Source organism: Lates calcarifer, linkage group LG2 (assembly GCF_001640805.2).
Source record: "Lates calcarifer isolate ASB-BC8 linkage group LG2, TLL_Latcal_v3, whole genome shotgun sequence".
Classification (NCBI taxonomy): domain Eukaryota; kingdom Metazoa; phylum Chordata; class Actinopteri; family Centropomidae; genus Lates; species Lates calcarifer.
The window spans coordinates 9409871-9425072 of NC_066834.1; the positions used below are offsets into that span (position 1 = coordinate 9409871).

Here is a 15202-nt window from a genome sequence, read left to right on the forward strand (position 1 = left end):
AGCTGATATGTGACATACTGACAAAAGCCAGACACAAGTGAACACTGAGCAGGTCTAAAAATGTTAATAATAAATAGAAGGCATTGATTATTACCTGAATTATTTCAAAAAGCATAATGTTTTTCCATGTCTAAAAGGTAAAAATAAACAAAGGCCTCCATCAGTGCAGTTAGGATGTACTAACCATGTGATCTCTCAGTTTTTGTTGCTTTTATCAGAGTAATTTAAGTTTCTAGGCCTGTTTTTACTCTTGGCTTTGTATTTTACCTCTGAAAAATCTCTGAAAATTGTTTTCTGCAGTTAAGACTTGATACATAAACAAATCATACTTCTCTGTGTTAGCACTGTGTAGAATACATGACAGACATCAGAACAGTTTCCCACATGTCATCATGCTTATGAAACATTGCATCAGTCATGTTAGGTCTAAAAACAGTTCCTGTGAAAAAGCTGCAACACTAAATGATATGATGACCGTATTCATTTAATTTACATAGAAGTGTAAAATAAACACAGCGCAGTAACACACAACATCTCTTCACTGTCACACACAAGGCTAAACATACTGAAAATACTGTGACAGCTCCAGGGCCTCTGTCAAGGTATGTGTGTTACTATTGTGTAGTGTGCTCGTGTGTGTGTGTGTGTGTGTGTGTAGTGTGTTTCAGTATTGCAGGTTCCTTTGCTTAAGTTAAAATACCAATATATCTGTGTCAAAATAATCCATTACAAGTACAAGCCCTGCATTCAAAATCATACTCAAGTATTTTCAGGAAAATGTACTTAATAAATATCAGCTTTTTATATATGACGTTATTGCTAATACTGCATCAGTGTGTATGCAGCATTTTATGGTTGTAGCCGCTCAAGCTGGAGCTACTTCTGCTACTTTATATATGGTCACCTAATAAGTTTGGTCCAGTGGTTCCCAGTCTAGGGATCAGGCCCCTCCAAAGGGTCACAAGATAAATCAGTGGGGTCATGAAATGATTAATGGGAGAGGAAAGACAAAAACAGAATGTTCTGCTACACAAATGGTTCTTGTTTTTTGTACTTTTCTCTTTCCTTTGCTGTTTTGTGAAATATTGGATGGTATTTTCTCTTTCTAGACATCTGAAATGTGTCATGAGAGGCCTCAGCTAGACGCTATGTAATCCAGCCAAAACAGTAATTACACAAACAAATGTGTCAACTAAATGAGGTGGAATAAAAGTACAATATTTCCCTCTGAAATGTGGTGGAGTGTAAATAACAAGACCCACCTCAGCCCAGTAGTTTGTGTAATATTGGTTGGATTTTCTTGTGTAGTTTATCATGAGTTTCTCTTGCTGCATGTTTTCCCTGCTGATCTGAGCTGTTCAATTCAACATTAATCTCTATTAAATAAAAGCCCTTTCTTTTAGATAACCCGTCTGTGAAGTCTCCTTATTTACTACAGCCTCTGAGCCGGGCCTTCACAAAATTAACCCACTTCTGTAAACAGAGTAACTCATTATCCATTCACTATTTATTCCAGCAGTCTTTGCACTCCTGCATTACATGCACCACAACCATGTGCATACTTGTCTGACCTGTTTGTTTTCCAGCTCCTGCCTGTATTCAACAGCTTTAAATTTAGTTTGCCTTATATTTCTTAAGCTGCATGTCTGTGTCTGTATTTCCCTGTAAATTTCTCCCCTGCACTATTATCCTTAATATCTACCCATCAAACAACCCTTAAAATATCAAAAATCCATTAATTTTATCCCACCAATATTTATAATTTCAGGCTCAGTATAAACTTGGTTTTCAGATGTACAATAAAAACTGCTGACTTCTTGTTGACAAGCCAATCTCTGCAACCAATAAACTTATTTATTTTACTTTGGGGCACTGTAAAACCCAAAAGCACCCAGCCATGTTATACAGATGATGCACTAGTGAGCAACAACAGTGAAATATTTTTAGCCACACTGGCTTTAAGGATTTAAAGTGTCTGTCAGTTCACCACTTTGGTTCAGACGGAAATATCTCAACAACTACTGGATGAATTGCTCTGAAAATTTAGTGCAGGGCCCCAGAGGAGGTGATCTAGTAGCTCCACCAACAGGTCAAAGTTTTCATGTATCCTGTAAAGTATTTACTGGATTGATTAGTACAAAATTCTGGACATATACTAAGGCTTCCCTGGTGATGTAGCCTACTGACTTTAATCTCTTGACTTTGGACATGAGGTGGACATTTGTGGTTTCAGCTGAGCGCGGTAAACACCAGCATGTTAGCACGCTGACTTGTAAGTACAGTGTCATAGAGCTGCTAGCATGCCTGTAAACAGAAGTCTTCTTTCTACAAGAAGCAAGATCATTTGATCTTTGCTTTGAAACATGATGAAGTGACCTGTTGTGCTGTATTTTCATAGATCCCTTCCAGGCATGTTCAAAGAAATATCTAAATAAAAAATACTCTCCTTTGAAAAATATTCTTCTATTTAAAAAGTTTCCTAACCTCTCCTAACTAAGGAATAAGTTCAAACAGCATTATGCTAAAACCAGCCACAGGCCAAATAACAGTCCTGTTTGATTTCTTTTAATTTGCATTGCGTTGCATATTACTGAAAAAGGCAGATTTAAATACCTCTTTAATATGATGAGCAGCGTAAATAGGTTTTCATAAATATGTGATAAAAACATTACTTTTGGTTACTTTAATGAAAACGAATTTGCTATTAAAGCACCTCAGTGTGTATGGATAGTAAAAACTATTTGTATTTATCGTAAAAAGCTATTTGTATTCATCAGCTCCTGCTTTTCAATTACCCACTGAATCAGGACAAATTAGCCTATAAATTACTTTTGGAAATTGTCAGGGGGCCAACAGCTAAACAAGGGATGATTATTACTTTTTGGTGCTGTCGATGTGCAGGACTCACCACTAGATGCCACCTTTTTGCTATTTGGCAGTTTAGTGACAGTCACATGTGCATCCATGTTGAGAGGGAGAGAGAGAGAGAGAGAGAGAGAGAGAGAAAGAGAGAGAAAGAGCCCGTGGAAAGAAACAATTTGGGAAGTTTTGTCATACACTGAGGGAAGACGAGGGACAGCCGGAGAGAGTGCAGAGTGTGAGATAAGTGAGTGGTAAGTCATTTTCACATTTTTCTTTACTCTTCAAATGAGATGTATCAACTAACAGGGCTGTTGTTTCTGACTTCTCCTCTCTACTCCTCACTTTTTCTCTTTGATTTTGTATTCTGCCTCCAACACAGATGTCGGTGACCTTGTTCTAGAGATTTAACTTTGATAAATAGGGAGCTTTTGTGGGCTGAGTTTGTCTAATTAGAAGGGATAAACTACATCCTGGTTTCATTTATCTTGTGTGAATTGGTTAATGAATGTTGCACTTGGTTTACTTAAGGGAGGGATTACATTAATCACACTTGAGCTCAGTGTTCACCAGTTGTATGATTTGCTTATGAAGCCACTCTGTTAATACTGATCAGTGTGTTGTCCATACAGTCAGCTGTTTTAATGTAGTGATTGTGGAAATGTGGTGGATGTGTGAGAACGAAGCTCTCTGATTGGCTGCTGGGAAACGTATCCCTGGACCTCGATGAAAGACAGAAATAAACTTGTGGAGAAGAACAACATTTCAAAATACCAACCATTCCTCAAGCTATGCCCTCCCATCAGTTTTTTTCTTTTTCTTTTTTTTCTTCTGGAGGGGTTTCAGGAACTTAAGGCCTCACTGACTCCTCAAAGCCATGGCTGGCTGGCAAAGTGCAGTGGAATTCATTGCCGTACAATGTGCCCTTATGTTAGGTTAGCAGAGGTCTGAAATCCGCCCGGATGAAGCTGCTCCATATTACATGTGGCACATTAAAAATTAATCTCAACTGTAATGAAGGCAGTACAGCTGTATTATATAGGGAAATCTATCCTAAAAACATGATAAAACAGGAGATGGTCCTTGTATTCCTGGTCCCATTTTGCTATCTTGTGGTGTGTTTGTCTTATTGTTGCATCAGCGGGATTTGAAAGCAGAAAAAATTTTGCAGCTGTCCAAAAACATCAATGCTAAACAACAGTTTTTGGCATCAGTCACGCAGAATCAAACAGAAAGGTTTTTTTTATAGACTCTACATTTTGTGCTGATTCTCAACAGTCATTCATGGAGAAATGTGTTGTCATAGAGTGAGAAATGCCATTTTATGTGCACTGACAGAAACCACAATAGACCAGAAAGCAATATAGCTAGAAAACATTTGAATAAGAAGCATCATTCTGACTTTTTCTCAGCTAGAAAAACTCTCAGTGTGTGTGAAGCCACTGTGCTTTCTACTAAACCTACAAATACTATAAGCTTACACCCTTCCTTTAGGAGTTGCTGGTTAGTGCAAGGTCTTTTCTAGACGTCTATACAGCTACAGAAATAAGTAACATACACAGTGCCCAGTTTATTAAGCACAACTCTGTAATAAACACTACATTCAGGAAGTTTATAATGTTCAGTGTTTGTTGAAACTGGTGTAGAGAGGTGCTGATTTAACCATTTGGTCATTTGGAGGATGTATAGTTTGTGGTGCTGTTGAACTGTAATGTGTTGCACTGAAAGTAAAACATGAAACATTTGATGGTCACAGCCTTTTTTTTTTTTGCTTTCTTTGCACCAGTCTGACTTTTTCTCAACCAAAAACAGCTAACATACCTAAACTTTATCTACGGATACTAAATACCGTAAATAAATAAATAGCACTGCACTTTCTCTAAAGTAAAAATCTGTACAACAGCTTCCTCTCTGCATGTAACTATCATGACATTGATTTAAAAAACTAAATAATATTGATCTATTACATCAGGGTGGTGCCTGATCCATAAACTACAGTAAAGATCGGCCCTGATTTAAGTAATGCAAATAATTGTTAGCTGTAGCTTGGGAAATGTGGTAAAAAAAATTAGACGGACAAAAAGACTTTGATAAAAAACAGGCACAAATTTGAGATGTAAATTATATTACTGAATGACTCCTGAACTGTACAGAACGTCACAGATTGATGAATCAAACAGAATAAAACTCTTTAAGGCCACATTTTCTCTTTAGAAATAAACTCAGCTCATGTTCTATGTATAACCTAATGACTGCTGCTCATGAAATCTCCTGCGCTCTCCAGCTCACAGTGACAGTCTGTGACTGCCTTGACACATTCCAGGAGGTGCACAGAGACAGCAAAGAGAAGGAGGCAACTTCCTTTTCCCATGTCCTCCCACATTTCATCAGCTTCAGCATGGCTGAGCTGATGAACTGATGGCTCTGGACAGTTGGCAGCTGCCCACTGTTTACATTTGCTGCCCAAGACCAAAGCTGCTGCCAATAGACAGATTTTTCATTCTGAGTTTGTGTTTTTGCTGCAGCTTTCCAGTGCATATGGCATCTAGCTATATTGATGCAAGAAGTGAAAATATGTTTGAGAGAGGAGGTGTCGAATGTTTTTGTTAACCGTCACAGCCGGTGTTATTTGTCCAACTACAGCACTGTGGTTGACTTGTGGGCTTCTCTAGGTGTGGCAACTCTCTGGATAATTGCCCTGAACACTGGCTTTACTGAAGGTGGATATAACAAGGCTGCATTGTACTGCTGCCTGCAGGTGTGTGAGTGCGTTCACTGCTCTGCTCTAAATTCACTCACCCAATTTTCCCTCAGTTCTCTGTTGCTTCACTACATTTTTTTTGCCAGATTTAAACCAGTCCTCTCTCCCTTTGTTCCCTCAGTATATTTTATGTCTGCAGTTTTCACCCTCATGTTCTGGTAGCCCACTTTTCTTCAGTCCTCCCAGAAGAAGGCAGAGCAGAGAAGCGCACAATTTAATATATTATATGCTGAATATAAGGAAAATACAATGTGTAGGGTGTTTCTTTAGCTTTTGATTCTGATCTTCACTCCTGCCTTTGCAGAAGGGGATGTATGAGAATAGAAATGAAAAATACATCATATCTTTAGGGAGATCAGGATTAAGATAATATCAGATGATGGAGGATGAATGTCCAGTTTTAGATTTTCTGCAGCATCTGCATGCAGTGAGAGATGGAGCAAAAACTGAGGGTGAAACAAAGAAAGAAGATTTCTTTATTGTGTGATAAACCTTAGGGGGATACTAAACTGCAGACCATTAATTATAAGCACACTACACCACAGCTGATATAAGACTACAAAGTATGATAAGGCCTTTATAAATTAATTATTGGACCAGTATTAAATAAGATACAGGGAGATTAAACTTTAATTGTTTGGCTGGGTTACACTAGGTAATGGTAGCAGAAAACATAGGATATAACATTTAAAACACAAAAACAAAACACAGTATTACAAGTTAGAATACTAGATTCATTTTTGTCAGGACAACCACTGTACACATTAATTTTCTGTTTTTAAGTGTTTACAGTGTGTCATGTATGCTAGCATGTATGTCCATGGTATATTTTGGCTATTCAAAATGTATTTTGATTGAATACTGCCACCCAGGACAGTCATGAGTGGCACATGGCTTTTGCTGGGTTTGTTACAAAAACTGACCAACCAGTGGGCTTACATCACATACTCAATTACTCACTAAATACTTGCTACTTACTACTCTAACTTTTCCAGCCACGTTTCTTGGAAAAGTTTCTTGTTTCACCTCTTTACACCTCTTTATACACTGTTCATTTACTGTATAGGTCAAATGTGGCATCCATTCTTTCAACCATTACCTCAACAAAAACAAACAAACAAAAACAGCTACATTGTGGTTGCTTAGGACATACCATGGGATAAGAACTGGAGCCAAGGCTGTAAGTCCCCTCCTACTCAACAGTATGCTCTACTTATTGTTCCTCGACAGTGATGTTTGACCTTCAGTGTGCTGAATGATGTATGTGCAGAGGTTGATGCTTGAATGCTGTTTTCAAATTTATCTTGATCTTGAGGGGAAAGTTTCTCTGTGCTCACCTTAAATCTCAGTTTAACATGTGCACGTAAAATCATTCAATTCAATTCAATTCAATTTTATTTATATAGCACTGAATCACAACAAACATAATCTCAAGACACTTTTCATATAGAGCAGGTCTAAACTGTAGACTAGACTGTACTAAAATATTATTGTGAAATCTTTTTTTAAAGCATGCTGTGTGGCATCACGACTAGTTTGGAGACAAACATTGTATGTATGCAGCTTTGTGTTGTGGAAACTTGAAAGTTCTAGTGTATCTACACTGAGAGTGGGGAAGTAGGAGACATCTTGTATCCAGTAGTAAAACTTTTGAAATAATAGTATTTGCATATTCATAGATTCTGGCATTTCCAATGTGGGAGAAGGAGTTAAGGGTCAAAGGACAGAGGGTGTCATCTGCTATGCAGATTTTTAAAGCTCCCATGATGCATATTTGCTATTTATGATATTGGGTTACATAAATAAATACATAAATATAGAGTAAATGTTCCATGTTAGACACAAATTATTATTCATAGATGACTTTTTTTTATTATTATTATTATTATTTTTTACGTTTTAAACATGCCTGGAGGGCATCTTCACATTTGATTTGGTGTAGTGAGGAATCAATATCCTGGCAGACTATTTTCCACATCCAAGTTTCTAAATGTTTTAAATTCCAGCCCTGCTTTTAACAAAATGACAGTCGTATTACTGTAAAGCAGCAGTTCGACATTTTGGAAAATTCACATATTCACTTCGATGCAGCGAGTTAGATATAAAGATCAATACCAGTTTCATATTGGTCTGTCAAATATAACTACAGCCAACAAGCAGTTAGCTTAGTTTAGCTACTACTATTCCAATATATCTGTGCGGGATGGCGTTTAAATAACACAGCATGTTCATTTTTCTAGTGTTATTTAATGCTGTTTAGGTTACAGTTCAGCGTCAGTTAGAAGACACATTATGTGATGTGGAATGCCAAGCAAGGAGCAAAAACTGTGTAGTGACATCATGTGAAATGATTGGCGTGTTATTCATACACTATTTGGTGATATCAGGCTGCTATGTGAAATGCACCTTGTCTCTATATGGGTTATGTGGGGAACAAATTTGTTTCAGGCTGCTCTCAACAGTAAGAAAGGGAAATCAAAGCGGAGTGTGTTTGACAGCCATAGTCACAGCAACGATAATTTGCATTTAACTGCAAATACTTGATGTCACACATGGTAGTTGTTTTATTTCTCAGAGTGTCCTCTCAGGATGCAAGGCAACAACATGGCCTCTTACATTTTGAAGGGTCTATTTTGTCCCCTCTGTTCCTCCTTGTTGAGCACACTGCTGAGATGTTAGCGCCTAGTGAAAACCACAAGCCACAACCACACTCTTTTACTGCTGCTGACTCCCAGTCTCACGCCCAGTTTAACACAGAAGAAAATACAAGGAAGGCAGAGTTTTTTCTCTCTCTCCCTCACTACATTTCTTGATGTTTCCTCCCCTGTCCACCATAATTTACTCCTCCTCGCTGACATACACAGCCATATATTGTATTTAAGTTTTTGTTTGGACGCCTTAGCTTTCTTTGTAGGAGATAAAAATAGCAGCAAGCATTTACATTCTGTACATAACTGGTTCTTTTTAGCCTTCTTGGTGGTGCAACTGCAAACTAATCTTTACATAACATGTAATTTTACATTGAATGGTGAATTCTTTAAACATGTGGGCATCCCACAAAATCAAAATATTTCCTGTGCAGTTTAATTTGTATGGTTAAAGGTATCTTTGCCTTCCCTTTTCTAAGATATCTCACAAAGCTGTTGCACTGTCTCTTGATACAAATATTTTCTTTTATCAGTTTATAAGTTCTGCCTGAACAGCAGCCTACAATGAATGAAAACACCTCAAAGTAAGAGCTTGACTCTCATTTACATCCATTTCTGGCAGCCACTCGTGGCCAGTCTTAGCTGATCTTAATAGATTTAGTCCAACTTTATTGAGGCTGACTCCCTGGACGCAGATCATGCTATAACCTCAGTGAAAATCAATTTTCATGACTTTAAAATGGACAGCATCTGTCTACTAGATCTGAAGTACAATGCCTTCAGAAAGTTCCCAAACCCCATAAAGTCCTGTAGTGTGCCACTCTGAATACAAAGTAAATTGGGATTTGTAGTTGATAACTGACACAGAATATCTTATGATGAAAATTTGAACACAGCTTTAATGTTTTTGTTTTTCCAACTTTATTTCGAAAATATTTTAAAATAGAGACAGTTTGTGGCTGAAATTACAGCCTCAGCTCTTCTTAGATGTGTCTTTGCTTGTAAAATCTGGATTTAGGGATGTTTTCTTTCTTTCTTTCTTTTTCTTTTTTTTTTTTTGAAAATGTGCAGTTTGCTTTGGCTCAATAGGGATCCTCTGTGAACAGCTATCTTCTAGTCATTGCAGAGACTTTGAAAGGGATTCATTCAAGCTTGTTTTTTTTTTCTGGCTCAACCACTCAACCACTTAAACATTCTAGTACTGAAGCGACTCTATTTTGTATTATGACTAGTTCTCATGCACTTTTTAAGTGGAAAGCTCTTCCATGCAATCAGCTGAAGCTTCTTATTCCAGCATAAAAGTTTGCTGTCATTAAATATCTGCTTTCTCTTGATCTGATGTTGTTGTCTCCATGTGAATAGACTTCCTAGTGGAATAATTTCATGTTGCAAATAATGTAAATTAGAAATTTTGTCTGTTGGAAAGAAAAAGTGGCTCTTAAGGCCTTCATAGACATGAATGTCTGCCTGGTGATGTCACAGTGGGACGTTTTCAAGTCTGTTTACTGCTGCTGTGGCAATTACCAAAGCTGTGTATGACTGCCAGTCAGGCAAACAAGATCCAAAATATACTATTTTTTATATTATCTCTGTAAGAAAATTTATTTTCAAAATCAACATTAAGTTACACAATGACCCTAAAGTCCTGTGGGGACTAAAGGTCACGTATTGTACAAAGTGAGATTTCCCTGTCTTTTTTAATTATAAAGCAGGTCTAGGTGCTGAATAAATACTGTGAGAGTATTGAAATGCGCAGAAACTGTGGCTCTAAACAAGCATCAGGACTTCTGTAACTTTGTGATGTTACAACTATACAGTCACTGCCCCCAGCATGGCCCACCCTTAACCTTTTTTTGTCGTGTTTCTTCTAACTTTATTAACAACACACCACCAGGTGGGCATTCAGGTGGATGTCAGGAAGCCAGTGTATCATTGCACAGCCTTCCCAATGATGGCAATATTACAGTCCAGTGTAGTCAGACTTTGACTGTCTGATCAGCTCATGTGAGTGCTGACAGCTAAACATATATCCTCAGCGGTGACCACTGACATTTGAATTTACCTGTGAGTTTTACCAAACTACAGTCCGCTAGAATCTGTTACCTGTGGTTGGCCTGGCCATACATCACTCAGAAAACAGGCAGTCAATCAGAGGAGAGACTCAGACACAGAAACAAAACAAAGCAAGAGAGAGGAGATGTAAAACTATATAAAAAAAAATAGGACCTTTCAGGACTGATGTTTTAAAATCTATATATATTTTTTGGGGGGCATTTCAGCCTTTTTTTTTTTTTTTTTTACAGCAACAGTGTAGAGAGATAGGAAAGGCTGAGGAGAGAGAGGGGATGACATTTCACAAAGAGCCCTGGCTGGATCTAATGGATGGCCTTGGAAGAATGAACAACACCATCTTTTGGTTCTTCTTAGAAATTCATTCATTTGAACTTTCATTTATGTGCTGTCACAGCCTGAAAGAAGAGTAATGAAGGCCTTGTTTCTTACGAAAATGCTCACATAGGGATAATATATGTGATGCTCCCAGTCTCTGTATAATGCAGCTGTTTCATTACAGCTAAAAAGTCCAGTTTGTTGTTTATTATAGGGTTAATTACAATCATTTAGTGTCATGCTTTCAGACTCTTTCGAGTCTCCAGGCTGTTGGCATGTGACTTCTTTTTCCAGTTGTTACTTCATGGCTACTTTTCAGACCAAGTTTGAGAGATAAACTCTTTGTTGTCTTTTTGTCAAGATTTTCTACCACATCAAAGGAACTCTGACTTCTGCTCTGGTCTTGATCTGTCCAGTGCCCTTTTTTTTCTTTTTGCTAAGTTTGGTCAGCGTGCTGGAGCTAAGCAGAAACTGTGTAGTTATAGTTCTGTATTTCCTAATGAAGCCCCCTGCTTTGCACTTTTAAAACCTGTGTTTCTAATGTTTGGTTCTGTCTCAATCTTACAGCTCCTTTGGACCATATGTGTGATTTTCACCATTTTGTCTTGACATCGCTCTTTATTTCACTGTCACGTGTCAGAATCCAAAAGACACTGAAGGCAAACTGAATACAAACTTGATTTGAAGTGTCAGTGCGAGGCTTTGAATAATTGCTGCCTCAAAACAGTTCAGCTTATCATTTTTAATTCATTTGCAAACAACTATAAATAAACCAAAAAAGAGCACAATTAAGCATTCATGGGTTCATTGTGCAGATCACAAACAAAAACATACTAATTCAGTTCAGAGGAAGATAAGGGGATTGTATCTTTGGTGAAGAAAACAAGTATTGTAAGCTGAACCCTCAGGACTGTTTCATTGTCCTGATCAGCAAGAAAATCCTGAATGTGAGAAGAGAGTATTGAATCTGGAATCTTTTCATTTTTATCAGAAACTGCTGGGAGCCATACCACCCTTTCTCTTCCCTTCAGCACTTGTCATTATTGGAGCTTTCTTTGCAATATGTATCATTTTTAAGCGGTGTCACATCAAGAACATTGACTACTAGAATATCTTGACATGCCATTTTGGGATGATTCACCTAATTATATCCCAAAACAGCTCACAGTGGCTAATGTCACACGTCATTAGCCCCTGTTAGCTATAATTTTCCCAGTAGTGCAATTAACCCTCATGTAGAGGCCTTTGTTGTCTTGATTACTGTGCCCTTTGTAAGGTCTGCTCCACTCTGGCCAAACCTTCACACACTCACACACGCTTTATTTACCATCATATAGACACAGAGAGGTTACCGAATGGCCATACTGGCCCAAGGACCTAAGCAATCAGAAGGCATCTGGACCAGATCACCTGTTTGAAGTGACTGTTAACATTTCTTGTTGACAATCAAACAACATAGATGCAAGTAGACCAGAAAGAGACACAAGATAATTAAAAAAGAGATGCAAACTACGACAAAGAGACATGAAGTAACCACAGGGACACAATATGACCACAGAGAGATGCAAAACTTCCACAAATGGTTGCAAAACAACTACAAAGAGACGCAAAATGACCACAAAGAGGTACAAAGTGCCCAGAGGTGCACAGTCATTACAAAGAGACACAAAACGATCACAAAGAGAGGTAAAATGACACAATTGTTGTCCCTTTGAAATACTTAAAGACAGAGGCACATTTACCCACACAGGAGGGAGGTGATTGTGGACAAAATGCCTCATTTTGCTCTTACATGTTGTGTTCCTCTCTAGGTCTGCGATATAATTAACATTCACAGTCTGTCGCACCATAGTCCGCAGTGACTTGTTCTCATTGAGAAGTTCACAAGGTAGTTCTTTACTGCCACAGGCTGCGGATTAGTTGCCATGGAAACAAAGCTGTCGGAAGTCAGGGGGAATACGTTACCCGATCCTTAATGTTTGCTTCCTTTCGGTGGAGGATACGTTACGGAAAAAGTTTGAAAAGTGTTGTTGACAGAGGCTTGGTAGCTTTCAGGGACTCAACGATTTCTGACACAAGTGTGTTGGAGAAACCTTGACAAGCATTTCTCCTCTTCCTGCCCATCCAGCTCTTGCTCTCCGGACTTCATTCATGATGTTTACTTTTTATTTTTTGGTACAGATTTGGACTCTACACCTATTCATCAAAATCCAAGTGAAGAGCTTAAACACAAACTGTGTAATGTTTAAAAAAAGACTAGAAAATCCTAGACCTTGCATTAATAACTTGATAATTCCTTCATGAATTATTCACTAGGTCGGGCTGCATTATTCCCAACTTAACCTTGAATTGTTTACATATTACTAACTCTTAGCAGATTGTTATGATTGTATTCTCCAGCATTTATTCATTAGGGCTTCAAAAGAATAGTTAATAGTGATGCATATTCTGTCTGATATTCGAAACAAAAGGTAATACAGCACATCCTGTTGTGTACAGCACGTCTACGTATTAATGCCATCTTCTCCGAGAGCCTTTTCTTTTGTGATAACAGGGAGTCTTATTAACAGAGGACAGCTGGGTGTTTTGTAGTGTCATCACTTGTTTCCACTCCTGTGGTTATAGTTGACACAGCAGAACCTCTTTACTCCCTGTCAATAATGGTGATTGTGGAGTCACCTGAGTGCCAGCTTGCAGTTTTGAAGCTGGCCACGGGGGGCTAAATGAGCCATTTAGTGGAAGGAGTGAACATTCAAGTAAACATTCTTGAAAATACGTATGTGAAATACAAACACACACACACACACACACACACATATATTCAGTATTTCAGTATAAGTCAGAGAAAATAAGTCAACCACACTTTATATGAAAGTTTTTCTTTTTGCTTTTGCTTTTTTAAATGAGAAAGTTTGTAGCTGTCAGCATTTTTCTTGTAGTCAACAGGTCGTATGAAAAGACCAACAATGAATACAAGTGCTGCCTGCACAGCCAAAGCCCGACATAGTTTATTCCTCTGTGCACCAAGGTCATGAAAAAGAAGACAAATGAAGAAAAAAAATTAGTTAGACAAGCAAGGATTGTAATAACAACTGTAATTTTTCAGACCATCCTGCAATCTTTCTTTTTATTCTCGTAAATTCCTTGATACTTTTACTTCTCCAGGAATAAAAGAAAGAAAAAAAATCTGTCTTTGTCTGAGCTGGTCAAAAGTGGTAGAGGTAAGCAGCAGCAGTGAGGTGTTGCAAGTACACATTACTTTGTTTTGAAGGGTTACAAACCAAAAAGATTGGGAACCACAGCCAGGGAGTTTCATAGTTTTCCAACCAAAAAGTATATTACTGCTCCAAAGTATAGAGGGGGACATGTTCCCTCATGTGCATGACCACAGCACCACAGCCACTGTAGGTTATTTTCAATCTAACGTACATCATCCTGCTGTAAATACTCACCAAATGGTGCTGTTGAATATAGTCCCCAACCAATATACTATTCACTCCCATTGTGCTCAGCTTTTGAAATGGCCTCTTTAAAAAATCAAATACCACATTTGCGATCTGTTCTCAAAGATTTTCAAAGACGTGTCTTCAGTGGGAAGAAACAGACTCGAAGCCGAGTGCCACAAACAGTGCAGGGAAGTACAGAAGTACTGAGAGACAGACTAACGCTCTGTTGGTTTTGTTTTTTTTCTTTCATGGGACTTGTTGACAATAAGGAAAAATATGGAGTAATGACAGGCTTATCCTCACAGAATGAAAAAGAGAAAGATTTAAATGAAATTTTATGAAACCTGCAGCTGTATTGAAAATATCTGCAGATGGGTGACAAACTGAGGGAACACCCACCATAAAACATCTAGATTAAAAGGTGTTGTGCCCCCACAAGTCTCCAGAACATCAGAATTATCTGCTTTTGTTATAGTTTCCCGCTAATTTATTTAGGTTTTTCCTTTTCTCTATCAGGCGTTGATACCTATGTCACACGGTTCAAACACAGTAGCTTTTTTCTAAAAAACACTTTGTATCCCAGCCCAATGAGCTGTCAATACATAATGAGGCCTTACTTCATTATTGTTTCTTCTGCAGTCTGAATAGAAGTTTGCTAAAGCGCTTATTGACGTCATCCAGCGTTCACCACAGTGCGATAACACCAAACAACACCTAACAATCTGTCGGAGGGATTGTTTCATTTTATTCAAAGCGAGCCACCTACCTTCACGAGGCTCACATTCATAGTGAAACATTATTGTCTCACACACATAACAAATGCTCTGCTAACAGTCGTGTTGATAATTGGCTACGGAGGCGTCCCGTGCACTTGAAAGAAAGCCTAAGAATATCTGCTGTGTCCACCTTTTCAAGGCGTGCCAGATTGCAACAGCTATTACAATGGTTTCTGATTACTAGTTATGAAATCAAAACAGCATGTGTGAATGTTGAACAATACGACGTGGATATGAAAGCCAGTTTGTTTTTGTTTTTTTCATGCTCATGTTTTGTAGTTGAAAGAACACCTACACACTAACCAATCAGCTGCTCTGCACTTG

The 15202-nt window shown here is 38.1% G+C and overlaps 1 protein-coding gene across 2 annotated transcripts in view; it reads left to right on the forward strand.

Annotated features, from left to right (window-relative positions):
- The first annotated feature begins 2995 nt into the window (after positions 1 to 2995).
- The window catches only part of tspan4a (tetraspanin 4a), a 120604-nt gene continuing 108397 nt past the window's right edge, over positions 2996 to 15202 (forward strand). The window contains exon 1 of one of the 2 annotated variants that reach the window (XM_018683418.2): positions 2996 to 3113. The gene's annotated coding sequence lies outside the window, so the exon portion shown is untranslated. The remainder of the gene's footprint in view (positions 3114 to 15202) is intronic. The other variant, XM_018683419.2, reaches the window with a different exon arrangement.